The 15,972-nt window shown below is 39.8% G+C and overlaps 1 protein-coding gene across 1 annotated transcript in view; it reads right to left on the minus strand.

Moving 5' to 3' along the window:
* Positions 1-15,972, minus strand: part of LOC139743612 (integrin beta-1-like) — a 139,580-nt gene that overhangs the window by 87,789 nt on the left and 35,819 nt on the right. The window contains exon 2 of the mRNA XM_071654091.1: positions 3,645-3,728. The gene's annotated coding sequence lies outside the window, so the exon portion shown is untranslated. The remainder of the gene's footprint in view (positions 1-3,644; positions 3,729-15,972) is intronic.

Consider the following 15,972-nt stretch of genomic DNA (forward strand, 5'->3'; position numbering starts at 1 on the left):
AATAAAAAATGCATACATTTTGGTAAGCTACAATAGGATCGATGCTAACAACAATTGTTTCAATATGCGTTTTGTGTTTGCAAAATGGTAATGGATTGAACTGGGCGATTTTTTTTTTTTTTTATTTGCGGTATTTTTCTTTTCATTTGTATAATAGGGATATTATTCAAAGTATTTGAATCATAATGATACTTTTATTTGGAGCCATACAATGCTGTGACTCGTAAATGCGAGATAATTTGGAATATATTGACTGTGGGATATTTGACACGTTAGGAACTCTCCGTAGACATTGTTTAAATTTAGCCCAAATCATTACATCGATAAAAGAGAACAAAACCAAATGAACAGGTTATTTTGGGGGTTGGTTGTTTCTTTCTTACTGATGACAATGGTATTGGAGAAGCAACTGAACCACGATCGATTTGAAATGTGACGAATGGTAAATACAATTTCCATAAGGGAAATTAAATATGCAGCTTAAGAGATAAGAGAAGTGAGAGAGAAAGACGTGAGAGAGGGGGAGTGAGAGAGAGAGGAAAGGAGAAACAGACAGAGAAGAGAAGGTAGGAAGAGAGTGATAAATCCTTCTGATAATTTGATGAAGAAGAAGAACAAAAGAGATAGGCGCGACTGCCAGAAGAAGATGTTCTGGCAGCCAGGAACTCGAGGTTGAATCACCTGGGTTCGACTGAAAAACTTCACTCAAATTCAAAAAGAGAAACATACAAAGGGCGAAGAAAGACGGGAGAAAAAGTACATGAAAGGGTCAAAGAAAGACGGAGAGAGGGCAGAATCAAGCAGAAAGGAGGGTAGATAACGAAAATGAACGGTAGTATAGGAAAGGACAGTGAGATTGAAAAAACACACCCAGAGAGAAAGATAGATAGATATGAGATAGAGATGGAGACATAGATAGAATAGATAGATAGATAGATAGATAGATAGATAGATAGATAGATAGATAGATAGATAGATAGCTAGATGGATAGAGAGATACAACATACATACATACATATATACATACATATTACATGGATGGATAGATAGGTGGATAGACAGACAGATAGATAGATAGATAGATAGATAGATAGATAGATAGATAGAGATAAAACTACAACAGATAGAAAAAGATTGTTAGAAAGATAGAGATCGACCGATCGAGATAGCATGGAAAGACAAATAGAAAGATAATCTGATAGAGAGATATAAAGTAAAAGAGGGAGAGGAACATATAAGGTGAGAGAAGAGGAAGAGTATTTTCCATCTCTCCTCTCTGCAGGCCCCTATGTGAGGGAATTTGACGTGATGACCTACATAAGAACCTGACCAATCGATCGGTCGGTGCACGGTGGCCCCTTTTCAACCGTACCGAATCGTACGAACATCGATAAGAGCTCGGCCGAGGTCGATGAAACACGAAGCGAACCTTAGACTCTGCAAAAACAGAAGGGATCGATCTCTACGAGCGATAATCATAATACAGCGAGGCCACGTCTTTCATCTCGGGATGAAATATAACAGCGGCATAAAGGTAGAACGCTGCACACACACAACTGAAAGAACAAGCTGTGTCCAAATACGACATGATTCATCCAGCATATAGCCCAATCACACATTGCCACTATTTTGAAACAGTATTGTAATCAGCACTTGCCAATTTCCAAAGTTTTGTAATAGCCGGCATGATCATTTGAAGAAAATCGAATTAGAGCAATGTGTTTCGACATCAAAAAGGTCAATGACCTGACAAGCACAATACTTTGCATTGCATTTTGTTTGTGCACGAAAAAGAACTCACATCATCAATCTTTCTATGCTGTCAACCAATCGGATTAAAATTTTCTTTAGTGGCAAGACAATTTTTGTCGGTAGGCCTATATCGCTGCAGAGTGTACTGAATATCGCTTCACTTGCTAGTCAAAGTTCTCCTTTTAAACGAAAGCGGTGCCACGTAATCTCCGACTAAGTGTCTCAGCAATGCCAATTAATATCAGCAGCCTTGATATTCACGAGGCACAAAAACAGTGAAGGGCACAATGCTCTTTAAATGATCGTGAATACGAATATTGTAATGGGAAATACATTAATAGATGCACGTAAGTGTTGTCGCTCAAGTTTCATGCGTGATTACTTGTCAACGTACGTCACATTTCGTATACAACCGTTTAAGCGCGAGGTCGATTACGAAATCCACCCGAAGCAGGTCGATCAACTGGATGACTGGTTCGGTGACGTATAAGCCTACTTCTTGCGTTCCTTAGTCATCGGCGAGAATGTCACGTGGTGTGAATGCAAGGTTGCATGACATTTGCTCCCGCGACAATTGCTCCCATTAGATATCTGCACGTTAAGTCAAACATAAACGCTACTTCAAAACATAACCCTAATCCTAATCCTCACATCAAACTAAACCTAAAACCCTATCACAACCCTAACCCTACCCCGAAGTCATTGGAGAATACTAAGTATAAGACCGGAGCAACATTGTCGCAGGAGCAAATGTCGTGTCACCGAATGCAAACCACCTCAACTACTATCATCATGTTGCCTCTGTTCTTCGGTAATGCAACACCTTATCTCTTTCTATCTACCCTATTTTCGTTCCCTCTCCAGTTCCACCCCCGTACTATTTGGAAACAGTACAATAAATCAAGTAAAATAATGGCAATCTCATCAAATTTGCTGCTGCTTTATTACACACTACTAATGTGATTACACACAATTATTGTACAACTTCATGCTAACTTGGAACAAATAATACATAAAGCAGGATTATGTTGTAAGCAAGTTCACTATTAACCCGTTCCTACTGAATTGTGAAATCCCCATAGACTTGATACACAAGCCACTACAGGTTTCCGCAGGGAACGGGTTAAGGGAGAGAGATTACGGGGACAGATACAGATGAGAAGAGGCAGACAGCTCAAACAATTTATTGGTAGATGGACAAATAGAAGGATTGAAAGAGAAAGAGAGGGAGGGAGAGGTATATCCACATAAGACAGATAAATAGATGAAAACAATACATGAAATGCTTGCATACACAATACAAACAAAACTAACGCAATCATACGTATACATACATATAGATAGATAGATAGATAGATAGATAGATAGATAGACAGACAGATAGATAGATAGATAGATAGATAGATAGATAGATAGATAGACAGATAGATAGCTAGATAGATTGATAGATGGATAGATAGATAGATAGATAGATAGAGATATATACATACAATTGTATATACATACATTTATACACATACACAATATACATACACTGTACATGAAGTATACAGAGAAAGAGAGGGCAGAGGAGGAGGGGGAGAAGTGGGTGTGGCTGGAGATGTCCCGGACTTTGCAACAACAACGACAACAACAACAAAATGGGGGCAATTCTGCGATTCCCTTCCGGAAACACGGCTGTGACAGGCTCTGCTTCGGCGACGATCGATTCTTACTCGATGACCCATTACGAAGGGGAGCACCTGGCCAAACGTCCAATGGTTCTCGCGCTCTTTACAGGTAAGAGCAGCTGCCTTGGGGAATGACCTGATTAGACCAATAAAATCGAGAGTTGGAAAGGGAGCGAATGAGAGAGGAAAAAGGTGGAAAAACAAAAATAACCACAGACTCACCTGCGTACGCGGCTACCCGAAGGAGTTCTTGCTTCTCCTTGATCGTTCGTGTGTATAGGGAACTCGGGTGACGGTTACACGGATCTGTGGAAATACAAAAGTTATATTCGTGATATAGAAACGGTCAAACTAAAGCATTTCGTGGAAAACATTGAATGTATCCATACCAATATACACCCAACGGGAAACAAAATATGAAAGCGCCATGACGCATGCGGGCTTACAACTGTACAAGCATTACACAGGGAACTATAACTCTATATCAACATTGAACAGTGGTACTAACCTCAAACGTACAGTATACAGATAATACTACAGGCGATCAGAGAAGTTTACTGTGTGTTGCTTGCATATGCTATAATTTGTCAACAGTATCATCATTAATGTGGCTGTTTAAAGGGATGGTATAGTTTTGGTGAGGATGGGGGATTCAGATTTTAACTTTTTACGAGGTAATTAGAAACCATTTATGAAATATTACAGAGCATACATCTAAGAGGAATTCAAAGTTTATCTAATGAATATCTTTTTGAAATGGCTGGGATATCCAAAAACAAAGTAAAACAAAGTGGTCTTTATAAAAGGTGGGTCCCACTTTTTGGATATGTCGGTCAGTCATTTCAAACACAATTTTCATAAAATAAATTATCATTTCCTCTCGGAATTGTCTGCTCTTCTATACGCACAAAAAGTTGGAAACCTGAAGCCCCATCTCAACCAAAACTATATCAGCGCGATTCCACACTACGTAGAGAATTAGCTTTAAAGAATACAGTGTACAGTAAAATCAGATGAACAGAGGAATAGCATCGGTGACCTTGAATGAGAAAGTTGTGAGATTTTACAGTTTCTCCTCTTGTCACAATGTCAGTGACGTCAGTGGCAGCTAATACATATTATACTCCAATCGGCATAGAAAATGATGCCATTATGTCACAATTCTCTCAAGGAACTGGGCAGGAATATTTCCAAAATTTCCTTATTTAGCATGAAATCGATAGAGAAGAGATGTATCCCTCGCATGGAATTATTGTAGTTACGTAATAATCTAGCATGGACTTTTTTGTGGGGAGGGGAGGAATCTGCAATTGCAAAATAATTGATCCAAAACATGAGTGTCATGATTCAATACATATTACAGGTATATTGTGCGGAACTGCCCTTTAAGTAACCTCGTCTGACGGAAGAAAGAATGGAATTCTAATCTAGCCTAATGTTTCCTGTCTCGAATCCATGTGATTTAGTCTTTCTTTCCGTTCGATCTTTTTTTAAAGGGATTGAAATCTACGTTGTGAAAGCAAGAGTACATTTCCCGCAAATATCTATGATGGGGCTGCCATAAAAACCTGTGTGAAGGGAGTTAGATTATAGGCCTGACATTTTAATGCATTACCTATTAGTAATATATATTCATATATATATATATATATATATATATATATATATATATATATATATATATATATATATATATATTGCAATGACTACAGTAACACGGGAGAGGTGAGAGAGAGAACATACAAAAGGGCATATGTTTCACCGAATCAGACTTCAAATAAAAGTTTTGGGACGTTTTTATCGTGTTATCAAAAGTTCCATCATTTGTTTTCAGTGATACTGGCCACAACTAAACAATTAGGCAAATTAGATGAAGTTTTGATGACATTTCCCCATAAATCCCCGATTGACAAAATCTGCTCTTAATTCCCTCGTTTTGTAATGAAAGTCTTACAAAGAATAGCGTTTCGACGGCAGTGCGTAGGTTGTAGTTGCTGAATTATCAACTTAATAATTACCAGGAAATCTGCGTGCACGAACCAACATACGAGTAACGAGTCGATAGCATCATAGCTAATATGCGTAATGCATGGTTTCGATCACTATCATCGCTCGGTTAAAAAAAAAAGGACTAATATCTCGATTTTTTTTTTGATTTTTTTTTTTTTTTTTTTTGGGGGGGGAGACACAATTTCGATGAAATTTTTAAAAGAATTCAATTTGTTGGCCAGACGGCAAGACGGCACAATTATTTTTTCGTAACGCAATGGTCAACTTGAACAATGAATGACACTCGTGGATTATTGTTTGTGGCATTGTTTGGCTGGTAAAGGTCGAAACTGTATTAGTTGAAAATACTTCAATTCTTTAGGAACCACCATTGTTGTGAAAACAATACCATTGATATGGTATATAAACCATCAGCCGATGACAGTGACCAAGAACATAAAAATCGCGTTAATCACTTTCACTCACTGCACCGCAGTCGATAGTGGAAACCCTTTCAGTAATGGGCCTCAGCCACGTCAGAATGGAATGAATGCCTGTTTTGACAGCCTGTTGGAGTTTCATAAAAAAGATATCACAGCGTAATGTATAAGCTGAAAGATTTATGGTCGTTGAAACTAAATTATTACAAAGACCATAATAATGGGTGGCCAGTATTAGTGGGGGTTTTCGACAACAGCACCGGTTGTATAGGCGTTTAGAGACATTCATTCTATAAAGATTATTCCTTTGCATTCCATGCTTCGCTCACAATATGGGCAATGTCGAGTAGTGATGATCGTTGTGCAGGATAAGTTCTATATGCAGTGCTCGGTTCTGGGGGGTTTGCAAATGTCATGCAGGCCCTATTATGCTGAAACTGAATCTTTTGCATATGAAGGTCGTTTTCTGTGCACGGCTGTTTACAATCGTTTGACGTTGTGTGTACGGTGGACATACAAAATTGACTTTGTCATATGATATGACCTCGACGAAATTGGTGGACGCTCGTTTTTTTTTTTCTCTGTCTCTGCTTAGCAATTATCATCTGATTATCAAAATCTGTGCACATATCATATCGAAGTCATGTATTAACTCAAGTATTGTTCACAGCCATTAAATCTATATCTAACAGTTCATGCATGTAGAGTTATAAAGAAAGTCGTATATTGCATAGGGTCGACATGTGAATGTCAGAACTGCTGGTCGGCGCTTTTATAGCCGTATGCCCCCTGCGAATGTCATGGTCCCCTAGTTTACGATCGGCGATTATTGCTTGCTGACGCCCCTAAACGATCCAAAATATTCTCTTGATAACATGGCTCCGAATTCTTCATAACAAATAAAGGCCTAAACGCTGGACAGATCCATCTCTCTCTCTGTCTGTCTGTCTGTCTGTTTGTCAGTCTCTCTCTTTCTCTCTCCTCTTACACACAAACACATACACAAACACACATATTATACACACACTCATATACAGACGGAAGCTCGTAAACGTCGGGTTGTAAGAAACAGCCCTGTGAGTTTAAAATAACCATTTGACAAGACAGCGCTGTCTCAAATATGGCGCGGCAGGGGGCTTGTCACGAGGCATTGTGTAGATAATAATTATCGATAGCAATATCGAAGATGGAGTTACATGGGATACGAAAACAAAAAAAATATGATTTCTTTGAAACTACCTGGACGATGTTCTCTCACAGATAATGTAAATGCACGCTATAATACAGTACGCCTATCAATCGATTACAAGAAGAGAAGGGAGATAAAGAAATGAGTCAGAAACAAAACAAACCTAAGTAAAACTGCAAAACAGCTGAGGCCCCAAGGTCCACACGACACACGGATTACATGTAATGGGATGCTATGCTAGCCGTGCTCTTCCAAATATTATGACAGTGGCCTAACAGAATGGTCACCGATATAGACAAGGTCCCGCGATCGATCGAGCCTAATAACAAACACTCCGGATGACATCAAAAGGGTGCCTGATTCGCCGCTCTCGAGATCCGCCCTCGAAAATTGGATGGGCGATACTTCAGGGGCGAGTGTTCAGAGGACGAGTATGATTGACAGGTTGGAGTGTATGATCTCGACGGGAAGTCGTTTGATCGACATCGAGGGGAAGAGGAGATGGGGGGGGGGGGCGGTGTCTAGCCTGGCGAACGCTGGGGTAAAGCATGGAGTTTCATGGGTAAAGCAATATACCATCACCACTTTAGTTTTATCATCATCATCATCATCATCATCGTATGAATATTTGCTCCGTCTTGACAACTGCTTGAAACTAAACATGCTAAGCCGCGTGAGAACCCACTTCTGTCCGCACTAGAGAGGGAGAGAAAGGGGGGGGTGGGGAGAATGATCCTTCATTGTTGTTGTTGTTGTTGTTGTTGTTGTTTTATACTCTGTATATGCTCCAGTTCCCTTTCAAAATTAGAAACGGGATATGCAAAAGACTTTGATGTGCTCAACATCATGATGCAGATTTGTCATTTGAGTTGCAACTATTGCGCTCTTTCATAACCATGACCGTTGTGATGCGTGTTTAGACAGAAGTGATATTTTATCATCTGCAGTACTTATCAATGCATGAGGCTGGAGTGAGTGCGTGTATACACGTGAGTGTGTTTACGTTATACATGTAGATGAAATGCATACAATTAACTTCAGTAACACAGTGAAATTAAGTGTAAATTACGAAGCCGATTATTCAGGGTTGAGATAAAACAGGCAGACATAATCTATTAGAGATGCGGAGCAGGGAAGAAGGAAAAAAGCAAGCAATTTACATTTTGTCATTGTTTCGACATCCATTTGAACATGACAGCAGACAAGGGCAGATACGAAAGCGGCGGCAACCTCCTCGTTTATTATACAGAGCAAGAGCAGAATACAGATGGTATTTACTGGCTTTAAATAACAGTGTGCCCACGCAAAGTTCTCTCTGTCCAGGAATGGATAAACTACAATTACCATCACGAAGAGTATATATGCTTTCTATCAACCGCCTGGTCGCAACGATGTTCTCCGTTCTCCAAAGTGACTTCGATGAGTCCTTTAGTGATAGTGATGTGTGGGGGAGGATCGGTCTAGGCTTCCGCTTTATGTAAATGTCTTTTCCTTCGTTTTAATAGGTTGTGTGGATAAAATCACAGTCGTAAGACTCGTGCATTCTCATCGTCTTGAGGTCATATCATTTGATTGCAAAGGCCGCCACATTTTATCTTACGGGAGACCAGTATCGTTATATGGAGAGGACAGAAAAGGGGGTGAATATTACTCCTGCTTTATCGAATGCCTCGTATGTATGTACGTTATCACGCTGATGCAGAGGATGATCCAGTTGCAGCACATTCTCTCCACGCTACTTGTGTATTTCAAGATAATAATATTTCGGGAAATACTGTTGTGTTTATGTCGAGTTTGGTCGTGTTGAATAGATGAAGAACAAGAGTAAGAAAGGAGAAAGGGAAGACGAAGATGATGAAGAAGAAGAAGAAGGGCTAGGAGGGGGAGGAAGAGAAGTGGGAGGAAGAAAAGTGCGAGGAAGAAAAGAATGCGTAGAATGCAGAAGAAGAAGATGAAGATGATGATGATGATGAATAAGGAGAAGGAGGAGAAGAAGAAGAAGAAGAAGAAGAAGAAGAAGAAGAAGAAGATGGTGATGATGATGATGATGAAGAAGATGATGATGATGATGATGATGATGATGAATAAGGAGAAGGAGGAGAAGAAGAAGAAGAAGAAGAAGAAGAAGATGGTGATGATGATGATGATGAAGAAGATGATGATGATGATGATGAATAAGGAGACGGAGGAGAAGAAGAAGAAGAAGAAGAAGAAGAAGATGGTGATGATGATGATGAAGAAGAAGAAGAAGATGATGATGATGATGATGATGATGATGATGAGGAGGAGGAGGAGGAGGAGGAAGAAAAAGAAGAAGAAGAAGAGAATAATAATAAAGCCATAAACTGAAGAGGGATACTTGCGAATGCAAATGCGAGAACGCAGTAACGTGTATCATCCCATTCATTGCCTAAAACTAACTGCTGATACCCTCCCTTCGTTTTTACTACGGGCCTCATCGTGGCTCCTAGCAAATTACCCGTAATAGCAGCAATTCTTCACGAACATACATACCCCAACATTTCACCTCCCTGCATTATCCAAGCGGACGCACTGTGACGAGCACAGTTACTGTACGACATGACGTAGGCGCGTGCGCGTCCGCGATAATGACCTACGCAAACATCCCGCACAAAACATAAATAATTACAACTCGAACTGACAATCATTTATCTCGCTAATCGTGCTGCAATTATCAATAATGAAGAACATTAATTCTGCAATGAAAACCTACCGTAATGATCTGACTATGGAATAATGATCTATATTTTCCCGGGGTAACCTCTTCATTGCAATTCGAACCACCGCTCTTTATCACCGTCATGTCGTTGTTACTTTACAACCCTAGAATTATTAACAGGTACCCAGCTCTTTACCCAGGGCAGGAGAAACAAAGCCGTAAGACGTACGAACCTGGGAGGGTTGAGCTCAAAATCTCATGAGTACGCCGAGCCCAGGACCTCGTGCGCTTCGTCCCACTTTTGATTTTCGGGAAAAGATAATCCAGAGTGAGTGTTGTTGTTTTTTTTTTTTTTTAACCAAACCGGGCTTGTCTCTATCAACGTGCGAGAAGCTTGGTTGATGGATTTTACACAACAATAGATATAAATGCATTGCATGGCAAAGACAGTCCTTCACTTCAGATGAATCGAGATAGGAGTTACAAAATCACTGTGGAAATAAACGTTATGTCTGCCAATGGTTTTAAAGGGAAATGTGAGTGTATCAATAATCTATATGCATGCATGTTTTAGATTCTAAATTCCAAGAGCAAAATCTAGTTCTTAATACATGTATATAATATGGCTTTCATTTCTGTCTTTCTCTATCTTTCTCTGAAAACATGACCAGTTTCACAAGGTCATTTACTTTGTCAAATCACATTATAACACAAGAGCTGTATAATTCAGAAACTAAATAATTTGCTGCTTTAAACAAGAAAAATCGTGAGTACGTTAAATCAAGCATTCATGACAAATTTAGTCACATTATCTCGAGACAAAGTCCGTTCAGTAATATATAGCAACAGCGCAATATATTGTTTGAGCTTAAACGGAGTATATGCAGTATACGCACTTGGGAACTTTTCTGTCGAAGTCAATGGGTTTACAGAATATTCGACAAAGATGTGTCCTTGGTTGGTACTCTGCCGGTACTTGAAATCCGTAAACTTGGTAAAATTGAGGTGAGCGACAAAGGCTTGATACAGCAGTAATTATAGATCTATTCTCGATGCTGCTGGGTATCGTACCCCTTGAGAGCACAAGCACACGTACTATTTTTAGTAAATCACGGAAACAGGTAGAAAGCAAATGGGTTTTCCTATTCAAGCCCCAATACCACTCTGCATAGGATGCTTGCGCGAGACATATTAATGAGCCCTAAACGTCTACGCAACTTCGACCCCGGACGAGTTACACTGATGCATTACGATCGAAATTTTCCTACGGCGCCACTAATTGGTATGTAATGGCGGTAATTGGGCGCAAAAGGCACATACTGGCAGAATATGTCACCAACTGCGCGGTTCAGGGTCGTGGAAAATGTCAGCGCGATTAGCATGAATTGGATTCCCGGGTAAGCCAGCTGTTAGCGCATCACAAGTATCTAACATTAACCTTGATTCATTCACAATATGAAAGATCAATACAGTACGCTCTGGGTTTGAGGCGGCTTGATCTTAGACTTGTGACTATCAACTCATTTTTCTTTTCGCCAGCAGTCAAGTTATTCTCACAGACCTCAAGCTTTCAGTAGACATTAGTTAAGAGGTTTAGGGGGTAATTTTTCCAGCTGTTTCGGCTCCCAAATAATAATACACACATACAAATACATACACATACACACACATTCAACACAAACACACTCAAGCACACGCTCACCACTCAACACATACTCACACACACATACACCCCTACATAGACTGGTCCGTAACTCTCACACTAGGTTTCATAAAATATGTACTGAGTAATCCGGTGCCTCCAACTATAATTATTCCCAAAGAAAAGACCCCCTCCCCCCACCCCCCCACCCCAAGTCGCGGCAAGCGAGGCTTAAGAACCTCTGCTTCTGATTGGCTAAAAGTTCGAAAACTACGTCAACGCTACGAAAGCTCTTCAATTCGATGGTGAAGTAACCTTTCATAAAAAGGTGCACCGAAGTTACATCCACCATCGACAGAACTGCTGCACAGAAACAGGCCTAACGGAGGGAGTTTGATATTCTCGTCATGACCCAAGGTTGATACACGGACAAACCTCCCCAGGGACTTACGGACCACGATGGCGTCCCTTCAGCAAGCCCCATTGAGACTCGACATGAATAACCAAGCAAACGCTCGGCAACAAACACTCAAGTGCGTCCTTCCGAGCAAAAGTGCTATCTCAAGGGCGAACGGACTGTTCTCTCTCTCTCTCTTTCTGATTTTTTTCTTTATCTGAGTCCGGCATCTTGTGAGGAGCTTGAAATGCATGGCGTTAGCTAGCATGGTTACACGTGATTCAAATGGAAAGGATGCCCCCAGGGCGTAGTCTCGTCTCGAGGTGACTCCTTGAAGATTGCACTCGACCCTGGCACGTCCCCTCCTTCCCTCTCTCCATCTACCTCTTACTCCCTCCACTGTCCCGTCTTCCTTCCCCCCTTCTCCCCTCCCCCTCCTCTTCTCCCCCTGTCTCTCCTTTTCATCACCCTCGCCTTCTGTTTCTCTCCTATAATGAAAAGTACGCCAGAACTTGACGAACTTAACCTTTCAAGCCGGGTATCGAAAGAGTCCTCATGAAGAAGAAGAAGGAGAAAAAAATTTGACGCCCTTATGCGTAGGTACTCTACCACTTCGAAATTGACGTCACAGAAGTGTATACAGAGGTGCAGATCGAAGCACATTCACGCATTATAATAGAACCAAAGGTGCCGCACACCTGCCTGGCATATTCCACATCACGACACCGCTAATGCTACTCGTCGCGTCTTTTCGATGCGAGATTGAACGTGACATTATACCAGGGACGCATCCAATGAGGAAGCAATTTGGATAGCAACCTCGGAGACCACACGACCTTTTTATGACGGAGAGAAAAAAAAAACTGGCGGAAGTGACTAATTAACCATGAACGGGTTAAGTCTCTATTATCATCTCATTATGTGTCGCATTACCTCACTTTTAAAGATCTAGACACTTGAACATGAAACGTGTTTTTTGCAGGAACAGTGATAGTTGAACTGATTTATGTTTCATTTCCTACTCTTCTCTTCATATCAAATTTGATGTTAACATTGATAGGGGTTTCCCCTTAAGTTGTGAGTTTGTGTTTGTTTTTTGTTTTTAAATTCGTTAAGGTTTTTTTTTTTTTTCTCCCCGATATTTTTTAGCCGAGCTGGTTGATAAAGGGATGGTATAGTATTGTTGGAGATGAGGATTGGGCTTATAAATTTTTGCGAGATACCAAGAAACCACTTATGAAATAATACAGAGCATACCATTCTAAAAGGAATTCAAAGTTTGTTAGATGAAAATCGGTTCTGGATTGGCTGGGACTTCCAAAAAGAAAGTACAACAAAGCGATCCTAATGGAAGGGTCCCACCTTTTATTAGGATTGCTCTGTTTTGGATATCTCCGCCAGTTCAAAACCAATTTTCATCAAATAAACGTTGAATTCCTCTTGGAATTACATGCTCCTTCATATTTCATGAAGTGGTTTTTCATTATCTCATCCAAAAATGTTAGAAATCTGAAGTTAGGTCCCAACCCAAACTAGACTTGGAATTTGTCAAGACTGACAAATTAGGTGATCCGATTTTTTTTTTTAATCGATGATTCGAGTCCTGATCGCAATAGGCATGACCATATAGGTTTCATCTGTGTTTAGAGACATTGGCCGTGTGATATTTGGATTCTCATTTAGAAAAGAGAGTCAGGTCTGCCATCTTTGGTACCAAATTCGGTATACACTATAACGAAGATACAGAATGAAGTATATTTGACCATTGACCCAACTTTGCACAGCCAAGATGGCATCTGAGCAAAAAGTGGTTATTTTGTGAAATGATTCTTGTAACATGGTCTTCGCGTGTGCAAAATATGGGAAAGATAGGACATGTATTCACAAATATACAGGTTGACACATTTATGACCTTTGACCCTAATTTACATACCCAAGATGGTGCCTGATCAATTAGTTGTTATTTTATGAAATAATGTACGTGACATGAACTAAACATGTGCAAAATATGGGGGTGATAGGGACTGTTTTTCTTGAGTTATTGCAAAGAAAGTTGCAGAAAGAAAGAAATATTTCAATACATCGAAGATAAGTTTGATTTCAACCAAGTCTTTTGACGTGATCTCGGCGTCGTATGAAAAAAATAAAGGCACATTAACGATAGCTCAAAGTCTCAGCTACAACATATTAAAATCTGGGAGAAATTCACCGAAGTATAAGTGAGCTAGTGCTCGAAAAAGACAGTCATGTCAATTTTCATTTCCAGAAAAACTGCACTCCCATAGAGATAACACGTAAACTGGTCAAATTTGACAAGATTACTTTCAATCAATTTTTACGAGGTGATGCCGTCATCCAATCAAAATATTGTTATACATTTATGAAAGAAGATTTAATAAGCTACAACATACTGAAAGCTGGGTGAAAATTGGCAAAGGATAAGTGAGATACGCTCGAGTGAACTTGAAATTTGATGACGTCATTTTGAAAATTTACTTTTTTTACTTTATTAAGAAATTTGATATCTTTTAATCATTTTTCCAGCATCGCCAACCCATGAAATGACATGTACAACTCATCAGCTTTTAGAATATGTAAAGAAAATGGGGGGTCACTGTCCATCCTGACGAGTAAAATCGGATTTAAAATTGGCGGTTTTTTGGCATAGTTGCACTGTATATCGCCATTGACGCGCGCGCGGAATTTCAACTTTGACGGGCCTGTATGACGTCATATTGAGTCGGATTGACTTGAAACTTGATAGAAATATTCCTTGACATTTCAGGCATCCGATAAATGTGAAAAAAACGGGAAATTTCTGTTGCATATGAGCTGTGCGTGCGTATATGTGCGCGCGCGTACGCGTCCGTCAATTTTTTCAATTTTTCAAAAAATGTTTCAAATGGTCTGAAACATGTGCAAAAAAAATTGAGCTCGATTTGAGTATACAAATATTTCAACGCACGCGTACGCGCACGTTTTAAAAAAATGTGAATTTTGAGAAGATGAGTAGAATGCGCATAATTCGAAATATATGTGACGTAAATTTCATTGAAAAATTCCATTCTATTAATGAGATATGAATGAGAATGTGTTTTCATATAATGACGTCATAGTGACGTCACGGTCGACTGATCACTTTGATTTTAGTTCGATTGCCGTCTTTGGGAGATGATACATGTATGGTATAATTTTGACATTGATAGGAAAAGCACTTTCTGAGCTAACCTGTCCACAACTTTTGAGGAGAAAGAAGAAGAAAGAATCCGTACAGATACAGAAGGTGATCCGAGAGGATACTCGGATCACCTAACTATACGATCCCTTTAAATGAGTGCATTTCGACAGGTGTCGTCTGCTTGCCTCGACCTGAGGGGGAGAAGCCATCCAAGACGGGAGAGATTCATGATGAGATGCACGTTGATGAGTTTGCTGTGAGGTGATGGCGCTGATGATCCCAAAAGCCATGTTTGATATTCCCACGTACAAACACCTGGTTCAATTGTCGTCGCTCACTCTTGACATTTTATTTCCCCTCTTCGGGTTTTTTTTTTTTTTCGTTTTTTTTTTTTTTCTTAGTTCTCATTTTACTATTTTGCTATTCGGTATTTCTTGATGTTGTAATGAGGACCACTAAGCGAAGAGAAAGTTGGTTGATTGTGGGACATATCACCATGAATTCTAACTCGCCGAGATGCCATTGTGTCATCTAGTAAGGAGTAAGCCGCTGTTTATTCAAAACGATTTTTAGAGGCAGCTTATCGTGCAAGTAACATGTATAAATATCTAAAATGCCACACTGTGCTTGTTTTGAGTAAATCCTATTATGCAAGAGTAGACGAGTTCGCAGATAGCGATGGCTTAAATGACCCAAAATTTAAAACCATCGAAACAAAACAGTTGGTTATAAGGCTAGTGTAATAAGATATCACACACTGACATAATCCAACTTGCATTTATCCTAACAAGCTCTCTTGAATTTTAGAATGTACTTTAAATGCTTTAAATGCACAGACAGGTGCTGTCCATAACATTGCTCATTTCAGGATACGGTCTTATTATGTTGTTCATTTGACATTTACCTGCTCATGGGCAGAATATAACTTCGAACTGGCTTATTCAGGCCGGTGGGGTATACTAATGCAGATGTCGGGAAACGTCATAGTACAATTATCAATCTTCTTCTTCATCATGTTTGTTTATGAGGCAATCT

Source organism: Diadema antillarum, unplaced genomic scaffold (genome assembly GCF_040938485.1).
Source record: "Diadema antillarum isolate AM-2024a unplaced genomic scaffold, OU_Dant_1.0 scf00000034, whole genome shotgun sequence".
In the NCBI taxonomy this organism is placed as follows: domain Eukaryota; kingdom Metazoa; phylum Echinodermata; class Echinoidea; order Diadematoida; family Diadematidae; genus Diadema; species Diadema antillarum.